The sequence below is a fragment of the Peromyscus maniculatus genome, chromosome 6 (genome assembly GCF_049852395.1).
Source record: "Peromyscus maniculatus bairdii isolate BWxNUB_F1_BW_parent chromosome 6, HU_Pman_BW_mat_3.1, whole genome shotgun sequence".
NCBI lineage: Eukaryota > Metazoa > Chordata > Mammalia > Rodentia > Cricetidae > Peromyscus > Peromyscus maniculatus.
Window position 1 is genome coordinate 94,773,392 of NC_134857.1, and position 13,747 is coordinate 94,787,138.

Genomic DNA, 13,747 nt, shown 5'->3' on the forward strand with positions numbered 1-13,747 from the left:
CTGTCACTTTTCTATAATTACCACCCTAATCAGCCAGCAGATACTAGGATCAAGGTAAGATCCTCTCACAGCAAAGAGATTACAGCCCACTGAAGGATCAATTGATCGTTTGTAGCTTTAGCAATAGTATGTTTTAGTGAATTATATAGTAGGTTTCAATGCATGGTGTAATTGTATAATTAATACAGTACAGTGTATTGGAAACTGTTTAATAAGTATGGGGGATACCAAAAATGTCAGGAGATTCATTTCATTGTAACAGTTGCTTTGTTTGTCATGGTCTGGAATGGGGGTCATATAGTATCTATATTGTTTAGCAGCAATCAATTCCTTTTCTCTTCTAATACGTTTATGGCACCTGTGTAAATACTTGCTACCATCTAATTTTGTTTTTTCTGAAAAAATAATACTGGCTGATATAAAGTCCCCCAAATTACTCAGGATATTCACATAAACATGGGAAAATGTAGTCAACACACACACACACACACACACACTATTTAGAATCATAGAGCCGGGCGGTGGTGGCGCACGCCTTTAATCCCAGCACTCGGGAGGCAGAGCCAGGCGGATCTCTGTGAGTTCGAGGCCAGCCTGGGCTACCAAGTGAGTTCCAGGAAAGGCGCAAAGCTACACAGAGAAACCTTGTCTCGAAAAAAAACCAAAAAAAAAAAAAAAAAAAAGGTAAAAAAAAAAAAAAAAAGCCGGGCGGTGGTGGCGCACGCCTTTAATCCCAGCACTCGGGAGGCAGAGGCAGGCGGATCTCTGTGAGTTCGAGGCCAGCCTGGGCTACCAAGTGAGTCCCAGGAAAGGCGCAAAGCTACACAGAGAAACCCTGTCTCGAAAAACCAAAAAAAAAAAAAAAAAAAAAAAAAAAAAAAAAAAAAAAAAAAAAAAAAAAAAGAATCATAGATATTCCCTCACAGTAACAAAAAAAAAAACTTTCAATGACTTCACAAACAAAATTGTTACTGCTGTGTGTGTTATGAATCAGCCTCAAATCAAATCCAGCATCTGCCAGTCAGAATATAACCTTGGGTGAGTTCTTAACCTTGTAAATCTCAGTTTCCTAATCCACTGGAATGACCTTATATTACCCACCTCAGGAGGCTCTTTAAAGATTAACTGCATTAATATTTCAAAGCTACTGGCAGAATGTTCTACCAATAGTTAGCAAAACACAGCTGTTGTAATTAAGGCTCCTGGAAGACAACCTGAAAAAGAAGGTTCTTTTTTGTAAATATTGAAGATCAGACTCAATGTTCTACGCAGTCTAGTTGACATAGCTCATAGGGATTTCATTAATAAAATTATACAGGACCCTGACATTTAAAACTCAGGTAGAAACATAAAGTTTTGAATTGTCACAAAATGATGAAACTTTTAATTTTTTAAATTTTATTTACTCATTAGAGGTCTGTCACATTGTAGGAAAAACTCATAGGTTTTCTCTAGAATGCAGAGAGGCCAAAGCAAATAAAATTGCCATTAATTCCCTAGATTTATATGTCCTAATCTACTAGATAGTTTCCTGAAAGGATCATTTAGACTTGTGTTATATTCTAAAAACTGCAAGCAACTATTTTTTTAAATTACCTGTGATTATCCTCTAACTGTTTCTGTTTTGGAATTGTTGGAAATATGTTGCAAAGCTTAATAGTTTTTTTTTCTTCTTACTACGAGGTCCTTTCTTTTTAATTTATAAACAGAAGGTGGAAAGTCCAACTGTGAGAATACTGTTCTCCAAGTTGAATCACACCAAGGGACTAGTGCAATGTTTCTCAACTTTCAAGTTTCTTCCAGGGAAGGGAGTAAGACATCATATCTAATTCTATATTCTGCATAATACTTGTTTCCTATATTGCTGTCCTAAAAAAAGTTCCAAAACTGAAAGGATGAGCTAACATCTCTAATGTTGTTAATCTAAGGAAATTATTATTTATAGATAAATATTACAGAAGAGTGACTAATTTCTTTGGAATTATTTTTTCATTTACAACTAATAAGCAAATAAATGCCTAGAAGAAAGGAGAATTTTTGGTCAGGCACATGACTGTACAGGCCAGCCAGAGAATAGTAATTATTAGCCTTTCTCCCTATATTCCAGTCTTATGTTCTTCCTGCCCACTTTTCTACAATGATCCTGACTCTTTTTTTTTTTTTTTTTTTTTTTTTTTGGTTTTTCGAGACAGGGTTTCTCTGTGTAGCTTTGTGCCTTTCCTGGAACTCACTTGGTAGCCCAGGCTGGCCTCGAACTCACAGAGATCCACCTACCTCTGCCTCCGGAGTGCTGGGATTAAAGGCGTGCGCCACCACCGCCCGGCTGATCCTGACTCTTTTTTTTTTTTTTTTTTTTTTATTATTATTATTATTATTATTATTTTACAACACCATTCAGTTCAACATAATAGCCACAGATTCCCCTGTTCTCCCCCTCTCGCCCACCCCTCCCCCCAGCCCACCCCCCATTCCCACCTCCTCCAGATCAAGGTCTCCCCCGAGGACCGGGGTTGACCTGGTAGACTCAGTCCAGGCAGGTCCATTCCCCCCTCCCAGACCGAGCCAAGTGTCCCTGCATAAGTCCCAGGATTCAAACAGCCAACTCATGCAACGAGCCCAGGACCTGGCACCAATGCACAGCTGCCTCCCAAACAGATCAAGCCAACTGACTGTCTCACCCGTTCAGGTGGCCTGATCCAGTTGGGGGCCCCTCAGCCTTTGGTTCATAGATCCTGTGCTTCCATTCATTTGGTTATTTATCCCGGTGCTTTATCCAACCTTGGCTTCAACAATTCTCGCTCATATAAATCCTCTTCATACTCACTAATTAGACTCCCAGTGCTCCACCAGGGGCCCAGCCGTGGATGTCTGCCTTCAGATTCCTCAGTCCTTGGATGGGGTTTATGGCATCACTATTTGGGTGTCTGGCCATTCCATCACCAGAGTAGGTCAGTTCCTGCCGTCTCTCGACCATTGCCAGCAGTCTTTTGAGGGGGTATCTTTGTGGATCTCCGTGGGCCTCCCTAGCTCTCTGCTTCCTCCCCTTCTCACCTTCCCATGTGGTCTTCATTTACCATGGTCTCCTATTCCTTGTTCTCCCTCTCTTTTCTTGATCCAGCTAGGATCTCCCACTCTTTCCCTCGACTGTCGCCCTTCATTGTTCCCACTCATGACCAGGCTATTCATGTAGATCTTGTCCATTTCTCCGTGTCTTTTTTGGGGTCCCGTTTTCCAGGTAGCCTCACTGGTGATGTGAGTAGCAGTCTAGTCATCCTTGTTCCACATCTAGCATCTTCCTATGAGTGAGTACATACCATATTTGTCTTTCTGAGTCTGGGTTACCTCACTCAGGATGATTTTTTCTAGATCCATCCATTTGCCTGCAAACCGTGTGATGTCGTTGTTTTTCTCTGCTGAGTAGTATTCCATTGTGTATATGTGCCACAATTTATTTATCCATTCTTCAGTTGAAGGGCATCTAGGTTGTTTCCAGGTTTTGGCTATTACAAACAATGCTGATATGAACATAGCTGAGCAAGTGCTCTTGTGGTATGATTGAGCATTTCTTGGGTATATGCCCAGGAGTGGTATAGCTGGATCTTGGGGGAGATTGATTCCCAATTTTCTAAGAAAGCGCCATATTGATTTCCAAAGTGGTTGTACAAGCTTGCATTCCCACCAGCAGTGGAGGAGAGTTCCCCTAGTTCCACATCCTCTCCAGCATAAAGTGTCTTCAGTGTTTTTGATCTTAGCCACTCTGACAGGCGTAAGGTGGTATCTCAGAGTTGTCTTGATTTGCATTTCCCTGATGATTAGGGAAGTTGAGCAATTCCTTAAATGTCTTTCAGCCATTTGGGATTCCTCTGTTGAGAATTCTCTGTTTAGTTCTAAAGCCCATTTCTCAATTGGACTGTTGGTCCTTTTGATGTCTAATTTCTTGAGTTCCTTATATATTCTGGATATCAGTCCTCTGTCAGATGTGGGGTTGGTGAAGATCTTTTCCCATTCTGTAGGCTGTCGCTTTGCCTTGTTGACCGTATCCTTTGCTCTACAAAAGCTTCTCAGTTTCAAGAGGTCCCATTGATTGATTGTTTGTCTCAGTGTCTGCGCTACTGGTGTTATATTTAGGAAGTGATCTCCTATGCCAAGGCGTTCAAGACTATTTCCTACTTTTTCTTCTAGCAGGTTCAGAGTAGCTGGATTTATGTTGAGGTCTTTGATCCACTTGGACTTAAGTTTTGTGCACGGTGACAGATATGGATCTATTTGCAGCCTTCTACACGCTGATATCCAGTTATGCCAGCACCATTTGTTGAAGATGCTTTCTTTTTTCCATTGTACACTTTTGGCTTCTTTGTCAAAAATTATATGTCCATAGGTGTGTGGGTTAATGTCAGGGTCTTCAATTCGATTCCATTGGTCCACATGTCGGTTTTTATGCCAATACCAGGCTGTTTTTATTACTGTAGCTCTATAGTAGAGCTTGAAGTCGGGGATTGTGATGCCTCCAGAAGTTGTTTTATTGTACAGGTTTCTTTTAGCTATCCTGGGTTTTTTGTTTTTCCATATGAAGTTGAGTATTGTTCTTTCCAGATCTGTGAAGAATTGTGTTGGTATTTTGATGGGGATTGCATTGAATCTGTAAATTGCTTTTGGTAAGATTGCCATTTTTACTATGTTAACCCTGCCTATCCATGAGCATGGAAGATCTTTCCATTTTCTGAGATCTTCTTCAATTTCTTTTTTCAGGGACTTAAAGTTCTTGTCATATAGGTCCTTCACTTGCTTGGTTAGTGTTACCCCAAGGTATTTTATGTCATTTTTGGCTATTGTGAAGGGTGATGTATCTCTAATTGCCTTCTCAGCTTCTTTGTCCATTGTATATAGGAGGGCTACTGATTTTTTTGAGTTGATTTTGTATCCTGCTATGTTGCTGAAGGTGTTTATAAGCTTTATCAATTCCTGGGTGGAATCTTTGGGGTCACTCAAGTATACTATCATGTCGTCTGCAAATAGGGAAAGCTTGACTTCTTCCTTTCCAATTTGAATCCCCTTAATCTCCTTATGTTGTCTTATTGCTCTGGCTAGAACTTCAAGTACTATATTGAATAAGTATGGGGAGAGTGGACAGCCTTGTCTCGTTCCTGATTTTAGTGGAATTGCTTTGAGTTTCTCTCCATTTAATTTGATGTTGGCTGTTGGTTTGCTATATATTGCCTTTATTATGTTTAGGTATGTTCCCTGTATTCCTGATCGCTCCAAGACTTTTATCATGAAGGGGTGTTGGATTTTGTCAAATGCCTTTTCTGCATCTAGTGAGATGATCATGTGGTTTTTTTCTTTGAGTTTGTTTATATGGTGTATTACATTAATGGACTTTCGTATGTTGAACCACCCTTGCATCCCTGGGATGAAGCCTACTTGATCATGGTGGATAATCGTTCTGATGTGTTCTTGGAGTCTGTTTGCCAGTATTTTATTGAGTATTTTTGCATCAATGTTCATGAGGGAGATCGGTCTGTAGTTCTCTTTCTTTGTTGCATCCTTGTTTGGTTTAGGAATCAGGGTAATTGTAGCCTCATAGAAGGAGTTTGGTAATGTTCCTTCTGTTTCTATTATGTGGAACAATTTAGAGAGTATTGGTATTAACTCTTCTTTGAAGATCTGGTAGAATTCTGCGCTGAAACCATCTGGTCCTGGGCTTTTTTTGGTTGGGAGACCTTTAATGACTGTTTCTATTTCCTTAGGGGTTATTGGACTATTTAAATAGTTTATCTGGTCTTGATTAAACTTAGGTATGTGGTATCTATCCAGAAAAATGTCCATTTCTTTTAGGTTTTCCAGTTTTGTGGAGTAGAGGTTTTTGAAATATGACCTTATAATTCTCTGGATTTCCTCAATGTCTGTTGTTATGTCCCCCTTTTCATTTCTGATTTTGTTGATTTGGATTCTCTCTCTCTGTCTTTTGGTTAGTTTGGATAAGGGCTTGTCTATCTTGTTGATTTTCTCAAAGAACCAACTCTTTGTTTCATTAATTTTTTGTATTATTCTCTTAGTTTCTAATTTATTAATTTCACCTCTCACTTTGATAATTTCCTGGCGTCTATTCTTCCTGGGAGACTTTGCTTCTTCTTGTTCTAGAGCTTTCAGATGTGCTGTTAATTCACTAGTGTGCGATTTCTCCAACTTCTTTATGTGGGCATTTAGTGCTATGAATTTCCCTCTTAGCACTGCTTTCATAGTGTCCCATAAGTTTGGGTATGTGGTGTCTTCATTTTCATTGATCTCTAGGAAGTCTTTAATTTCTTTCTTTATTTCTTCCTTAACCCATTGGTGATTCAGTTGAGCATTATTCAGTTTCCATGAGGTTGTAGGTTTTCTGTAGTTTTTGTTGTTGTTGAAATCTAGCTTTAAACCATGGTGATCTGATAGAACACAGGAGGTTATTCTGATTGTTTTGTATCTGTTGAGATTTGCTTTGTGGCCAAGTATGTGGTCGATTTTAGAGAAAGTTCCATGGGGTGCTGAGAAGAAAGTATATTCTTTCTTGTTAGGATGGAATGTTCTGTAGATATCTATTAGGTCCAATTGGGTCATGACATCAGTTAAGTCCTTTATTTCTCTGTTAAGTTTCGATTTGGGAGATCTGTCCAGTGGTGAAAGTGGGGTGTTGAGATCTCCCACTATTAATGTGTGGGGTTTTATATGTGGTTTAAGCTTTAGTAATGTTTCTTTTACATATGTGGGTGCTCTTATGTTTGGGGCATATATGTTCAGAATTGAAACTTCATCTTGGTCGATCTTTCCTGTGACGAGGATGTAATGTCCTTCTTGATCTCTTTTGATTGATTTTAGTTTGAAGTCTATTTTGTTGGATATCAGGATGGCTACCCCTGCTTGTTTCTTAAGACCATTTGATTGAAAAGTCTTTTCCCAGCCTTTTATTCTTAGGTAGTGTCTATCTTTGAATTTGAGATGTGTTTCTTGTATGCAGCAGAAGGATGGGTCCTGCTTTCGTATCCATTCTGTAAGTCTATGTCTTTTTATAGGTGAATTAAGTCCGTTGATATTAAGGGATATTAATGACCAGTGATTCTTCATCTCTGTTATTTTTGGTGGTAGTGTGTGTGTACTTCTCTTCTTTGGGGTTTACTGTTGTGGCTTTATCTATTGCCTGTGTTTTCAAGTGTGTATCTGACTTCCCTCGGTTGGAATTTTCCTTCTAGTGCTTTCTGTAGGGCTGGGTTTGTGGATAGGTATTGTTTAAATCTGGTTTTGTCTTCGAATGTCTTGTTCCTTCCGTCTATGATGATTGAAAGTTTTGCTGGGTATATTAGTCTGGGCTGACATCCATGGTCTCTTAGTGTCTGGATTACATCTGTCCAGGTCCTTCTGGCTTTCAAAGTCTCCATTGAGAAATCGGGTGTTATTCTGATGGGTTTACCTTTATAGGTCACTTGGCCTTTTTCCTTGGCTGCTCTTAATATTCTTTCTTTATTCTGTACATTTAGTTGTTTAATTATTATGTGTCGAGGGGACTTTTTTTGGGGGTCTAGTCTGTTTGGTGTTCTATAGGCTTCTTGTATCTTCATAGGCATTTCCTTCTTTAAGTTGGGAAAGTTTTCTTCTATAATTTTGTTGAATATATTTTCTGTGCCTTTGAGTTGGTATTCTTCACCTTCTTCTATCCCTATAATTCGTAAGTTTGGTCTTTTTATGGTGTCCCAGATTTCTTGGACATTTTGGTTCATGACTTTGTTGGCTTTAGTGTTTCCTTCGACTGATGGAACTATTTCTTCTACTGTATCTTCAATGCCAGAAATCCTCTCTTCCATCTCTTGCATTCTGTTGGTTATACTTGCATCCGAAGTTCCTGATCTTTTACTCAGGTTTTCTATTTCCAGCATTCCCTCTGTTTGTGTCTTTTTCATTTTTTCAATTTCCCTTTTCAGATCTTGGACTGTTTCCTTTGTTTGTTTCATTGCTTTTTCATGATTTTCTTTCAGTGCTTTATTGTTTTCTTCCAGGATTTTAATGTTTTCTTCCAGGACTTTATTGTTTTCTTGGAGGGCTTTATTGTTTTCTTCTAATTTGTTTGCCCTTTCCTCTAGTTGTTTACAGCGTTCTTCCAATTTTCTTGTCTTTTCCTCTACACACGCCTCTACCTTCTTCATGAAGTTACTCATAAGGCTACTTTCTTCTGCTTCTTCCAATTTTTGGTGTTCAGGTCTAGATGTTGGAGGCGAGCTAGGTTCTGGTGATGCTGTATTGCTCTTCATTTTGCTGTATGTACTTCTGCTTTGACGTCTGCCCATCTCCTTGTGATTCCTTCTTGGTCTTATCAGTGGACTTGTTTCACAAAGATCTGACAGACTCAGGAGGACTCTCTCTCTTGTCCAAAAGGGAGTTCTCTTGTCCAACTCTTTGGTCCAGAAGGGAAGTCAGGGGCAAGCTCTGGTCCAGAATGGCAGTCGGGGACAGGCTGGGAGCTGGGGGCCGGTCTCTAAGTCTCAGGAAGTGGGTGGGGTCTTGGGCAGATGGGCGTGGGGGCAGGGCGCGGAGACTGCAGGGGCTGCCGGGGGCTTGGAAATGGGGATCCCTCCCGGTGGGGCTAGAAGGGGAGCTGCCCGGTGGCCAGAACCCGGCGCCAAGCTGGGAAGGTCCTCCCGGGGTGGCTGGTGGCCAGGGATGGGGTCCGGGCTGGACCCAGGCACTCACCTCTGGTCCAGAAGGGAAGTTGTCGGGGGCAGACTGGGAGCTGGGGGCCGGTCTCTAAGTCTCAGGAAGTGGGTGGGGTCTTGGGCAGATGGGCGTGGGGGCAGGGCGCGGAGACTGCAGGGGCTGCCGGGGGCTTGGAAATGGGGATCCCTCCCGGTGGGGCTAGAAGGGGAGCTGCCCGGTGGCCAGAACCCGGCGCCAAGCTGGGCAGGTCCTCCCGGGGTGGCTGGTGGCCAGGGATGCGGTCCGGGTTGGACCCGGGTACTCACCTCTGGTCCAGAAGGGAAGTCTTCGGGGGCAGGCTGGGAGCTGGGGGCCGGTCTCTAAGTCTCAGGAAGTGGGTGGGGTCTTGGGCAGATGGGCGTGGGGGCAGGGCGCGGAGACTGCAGGGGCTGCCGGGGGCTTGGAAATGGGGATCCCTCCCGGTGGGGCTAGAAGGGGAGCTGCCCGGTGGCCAGAACCTGGTGCCAAGTTGGGCAGGCCTCTCAGGAGTGGTTGGTGGCCAGGGATGCGGTCCGGGTTGGACCCAGGCACTCACCTCTGGTCCAGAAGGGAAGTCGTCGGGTGCAGGCTGGGAGCTGGGGGCCGGTCTCTAAGTCTCAGGAAGTGGGTGGGGTCTTGGGCAGATGGGCGTGGGGGCAGGGCGCGGAGACTGCAGGGGCTGCCGGGGGCTTGGAAATGGGGATCCCTCCCGGTGGGGCTAGAAGGGGAGCTGCCCGGTGGCCAGAACCCGGCGCCAAGCTGGGGAGGTCCTCCCGGGGTGGCTGGTGGCCAGGGATGCGGTCCGGGTTGGACCCGGGTACTCACCTCTGGTCCAGAAGGGAAGTCTTCGGGGGCAGGCTGGGAGCTGGGGGCCGGTCTCTAAGTCTCAGGAAGTGGGTGGGGTCTTGGGCAGATGGGCGTGGGGGCAGGGCGCGGAGACTGCAGGGGCTGCCGGGGGCTTGGAAATGGGGATCCCTCCCGGTGGGGCTAGAAGGGGAGCTGCCCGGTGGCCAGAACCTGGTGCCAAGTTGGGCAGGCTTCTCAGGAGTGGCTGGTGGCCAGGGATGGGGTCCTGGCTGGACCCAGGCACTCACCTCTGGTCCAGAAGGGAAGTCGTCGGGGGCAGGCTGGGAGCTGGGGGCCAGTCTCTAAGTCTCAGGAAGTGGGTGGGGTCTTGGGCAGATGGGCGTGGGGGCAAGGCGCGGAGACTGCAGGGGCTGCCGGGGGCTTGGAAATGGGGATCCCTCCCGGTGGGGCTAGAAGGGGAGCTGCCCGGTGGCCAGAACCTGGTGCCAAGTTGGGCAGGCTTCTCAGGAGTGGCTGGTGGCCAGGGATGGGGTCCTGGCTGGACCCAGGCACTCACCTCTGGTCCAGAAGGGAAGTCGTCGGGGGCAGGCTGGGAGCTGGGGGCCAGTCTCTAAGTCTCAGGAAGTGGGTGGGGTCTTGGGCAGATGGGTGTGGGGGCAGGGCGCGGAGACTGCAGGGGCTGCCGGGGGCTTGGAAATGGGGATCCCTCCCGGTGGGGCTAGAAGGGGAGCTGCCCGGTGGCCAGAACCCGGCGCCAAGCTGGGGAGGTCCTCCCGGGGTGGCTGGTGGCCAGGGATGCGGTCCGGGTTGGACCCGGGTACTCACCTCTGGTCCAGAAGGGAAGTCTTCGGGGGCAGGCTGGGAGCTGGGGGCCGGTCTCTAAGTCTCAGGAAGTGGGTGGGGTCTTGGGCAGATGGGCGTGGGGGCAGGGCGCGGAGACTGCAGGGGCTGCCGGGGGCTTGGAAATGGGGATCCCTCCCGGTGGGGCTAGAAGGGGAGCTGCCCGGTGGCCAGAACCCGGCGCCAAGCTGGGCAGGTCCTCCCGGGGTGGCTGGTGGCCAGGGATGCGGTCCGGGTTGGACCCGGGTACTCACCTCTGGTCCAGAAGGGAAGTCTTCGGGGGCAGGCTGGGAGCTGGGGGCCGGTCTCTAAGTCTCAGGAAGTGGGTGGGGTCTTGGGCAGATGGGCGTGGGGGCAGGGCGCGGAGACTGCAGGGGCTGCCGGGGGCTTGGAAATGGGGATCCCTCCCGGTGGGGCTAGAAGGGGAGCTGCCCGGTGGCCAGAACCTGGTGCCAAGTTGGGCAGGCCTCTCAGGAGTGGTTGGTGGCCAGGGATGCGGTCCGGGTTGGACCCAGGCACTCACCTCTGGTCCAGAAGGGAAGTCGTCGGGTGCAGGCTGGGAGCTGGGGGCCGGTCTCTAAGTCTCAGGAAGTGGGTGGGGTCTTGGGCAGATGGGCGTGGGGGCAGGGCGCGGAGACTGCAGGGGCTGCCGGGGGCTTGGAAATGGGGATCCCTCCCGGTGGGGCTAGAAGGGGAGCTGCCCGGTGGCCAGAACCCGGCGCCAAGCTGGGGAGGTCCTCCCGGGGTGGCTGGTGGCCAGGGATGCGGTCCGGGTTGGACCCGGGTACTCACCTCTGGTCCAGAAGGGAAGTCTTCGGGGGCAGGCTGGGAGCTGGGGGCCGGTCTCTAAGTCTCAGGAAGTGGGTGGGGTCTTGGGCAGATGGGCGTGGGGGCAGGGCGCGGAGACTGCAGGGGCTGCCGGGGGCTTGGAAATGGGGATCCCTCCCGGTGGGGCTAGAAGGGGAGCTGCCCGGTGGCCAGAACCCGGCGCCAAGCTGGGGAGGTCCTCCCGGGGTGGCTGGTGGCCAGGGATGCGGTCCGGGTTGGACCCGGGTACTCACCTCTGGTCCAGAAGGGAAGTCTTCGGGGGCAGGCTGGGAGCTGGGGGCCGGTCTCTAAGTCTCAGGAAGTGGGTGGGGTCTTGGGCAGATGGGCGTGGGGGCAGGGCGCGGAGACTGCAGGGGCTGCCGGGGGCTTGGAAATGGGGATCCCTCCCGGTGGGGCTAGAAGGGGAGCTGCCCGGTGGCCAGAACCTGGTGCCAAGTTGGGCAGGCTTCTCAGGAGTGGCTGGTGGCCAGGGATGGGGTCCTGGCTGGACCCAGGCACTCACCTCTGGTCCAGAAGGGAAGTCGTCGGGGGCAGGCTGGGAGCTGGGGGCCGGTCTCTAAGTCTCAGGAAGTGGGTGGGGTCTTGGGCAGATGGGCGTGGGGGCAGGGCGCGGAGACTGCAGGGGCTGCCGGGGGCTTGGAAATGGGGATCCCTCCCGGTGGGGCTAGAAGGGGAGCTGCCCGGTGGCCAGAACCTGGTGCCAAGTTGGGCAGGCCTCTCAGGAGTGGTTGGTGGCCAGGGATGCGGTCCTGGCTGGACCCAGGCACTCACCTCTGGTCCAGAAGGGAAGTCGTCGGGGGATCCTGACTCTTAAAGAGGTATTTAATAATTTCCTGTTTAGGACTGAGCACAAAGGTGTCACTCATTCTTGGCACCTAGAGCAGCCATGGATCACTATAGATACTTTACCTTTCTATTTAGTAGTTAGTATATTTTATGAATATATATATATATATATATATATATATATATATATATATATATATATAATTGTATGTATTATTTTGTATTCTATTTCCCTCCAGTACCTGCAGATTTTCATGGCTTATTAAGTTCATTTAATAGCCTCACAGTAGTGAAGTGACAGAATTTGTAGAGCCCAGTTCTGGGACTATCCTGGGAAGTTTCTTGACATAAATCAAAGCTCCAACTTAAGCCTGATGGAGATAAAGTTCACAGTAAACTGTGAATTTATTTTTAAAGCTCTTGCTAATGTATTAGATTAATATAGAATTCTTGAAAAGTGATGAATGGAATGTTTATTTTAATAGAAGCCAAAAGTATTTTTGAAGTTTACCAATATAAAATAATAGTCAATGATAAAACATAATTTAAATAGAAAGAAATTAGGTCAGAGTGGGTTCTATGCAAAGTATCTCAGCAATTAGAATGGAAGTTCAGGTCTCTAGTAGAATTCAGTAGGAACAAGACAATAGATTCTCAACACAGATAGAGAAATTTATTTAAGTACAGGGATAAAATGAACAAAGTAATAAACCCAATAATTGAGGGTATAAATAACTGCTATATAACCCATACATGCATATGATAAGTCTCAGAAAATGCCCCAAATGAATGAGTACATTTGTCTCCTTGAATCACTTTGCCCCAGCGGAGTTGAGGTAAGAAAGGACTCTCCATGCACTGCCATCCTTAGCTGTTCTCTCTGTGGAAGGACAGTTGATGCTGTAGTTTTGTCCTCTACATCCTCAGTTTTGAATCAAAGGCCTGCTTTGGATATTTGTACATTATGTGTAATATTTTCAATTCCAAATAAGGACAACTTTTTCAACAAACTTAAACATGGTGGCTATGCTTTATATTACTAGTATTAATATTGGTATTATCATAGGACTTTAATTACCAAAATATATAAACTGATCAAATTATTTATACATACATAATTTGGATACATAATCTTTGCATTTGCAAGGGTTCACTGCCATTGAAAAAAGAATCATTGGTACAATTTTGTATTTTGTATTCCAGAGAACTTGCCGCTTAACTATAACACAGTATTGCTAACACTGACACTGGTTTATTTATATACAAAGAGCAATAATTAATCAAAGCAACAATTTTATAATGAGTCTTTTTTTCCCAAAACATGCCATTTCTTTGTCTCTTTGTGTTGATATAGTGTGCCTTTATATATCCACCCCATCCACCTTCTAACCATCCCCCATGACCTCTCTAGCACATATCATATCCTCTTTTTTTTTAATTTTTTACTTTTAAATTTTAGTTCACTGAGTCCAACACTCAAGGCTATAAAATCATTCATTGGGGGCATGAGGAACCTAGCAGGTTCCACTCCACCAAAGAAATGTAACTCTCCTTTCCACAACATCTTCATTTTGGGATGGGGCATCAAGCCCCTCCTCCTCCATGCTGACATATTTGTAACTAGCTTGATCTTTTACAGGTCTTGTGTAGGTAGACATAGCTGCTGTGGGTTTATGTGAGCAGCAGCCATGTTATGTGCAGAGGACTGTCCTTCAGAGTTCTCGTTCCCATCCGCAGGCTCTTAAATTCTTTCCTACTACTCAGATCGGTGTTAAAGATCACTGAA

General features: G+C 46.3%; 1 protein-coding gene across 1 annotated transcript in view; it reads left to right on the forward strand.

Moving 5' to 3' along the window:
* Positions 1–13,747, forward strand: part of Olfm3 (olfactomedin 3) — a 224,509-nt gene that overhangs the window by 122,239 nt on the left and 88,523 nt on the right. The gene's annotated exons all lie outside the window — the stretch shown is intronic.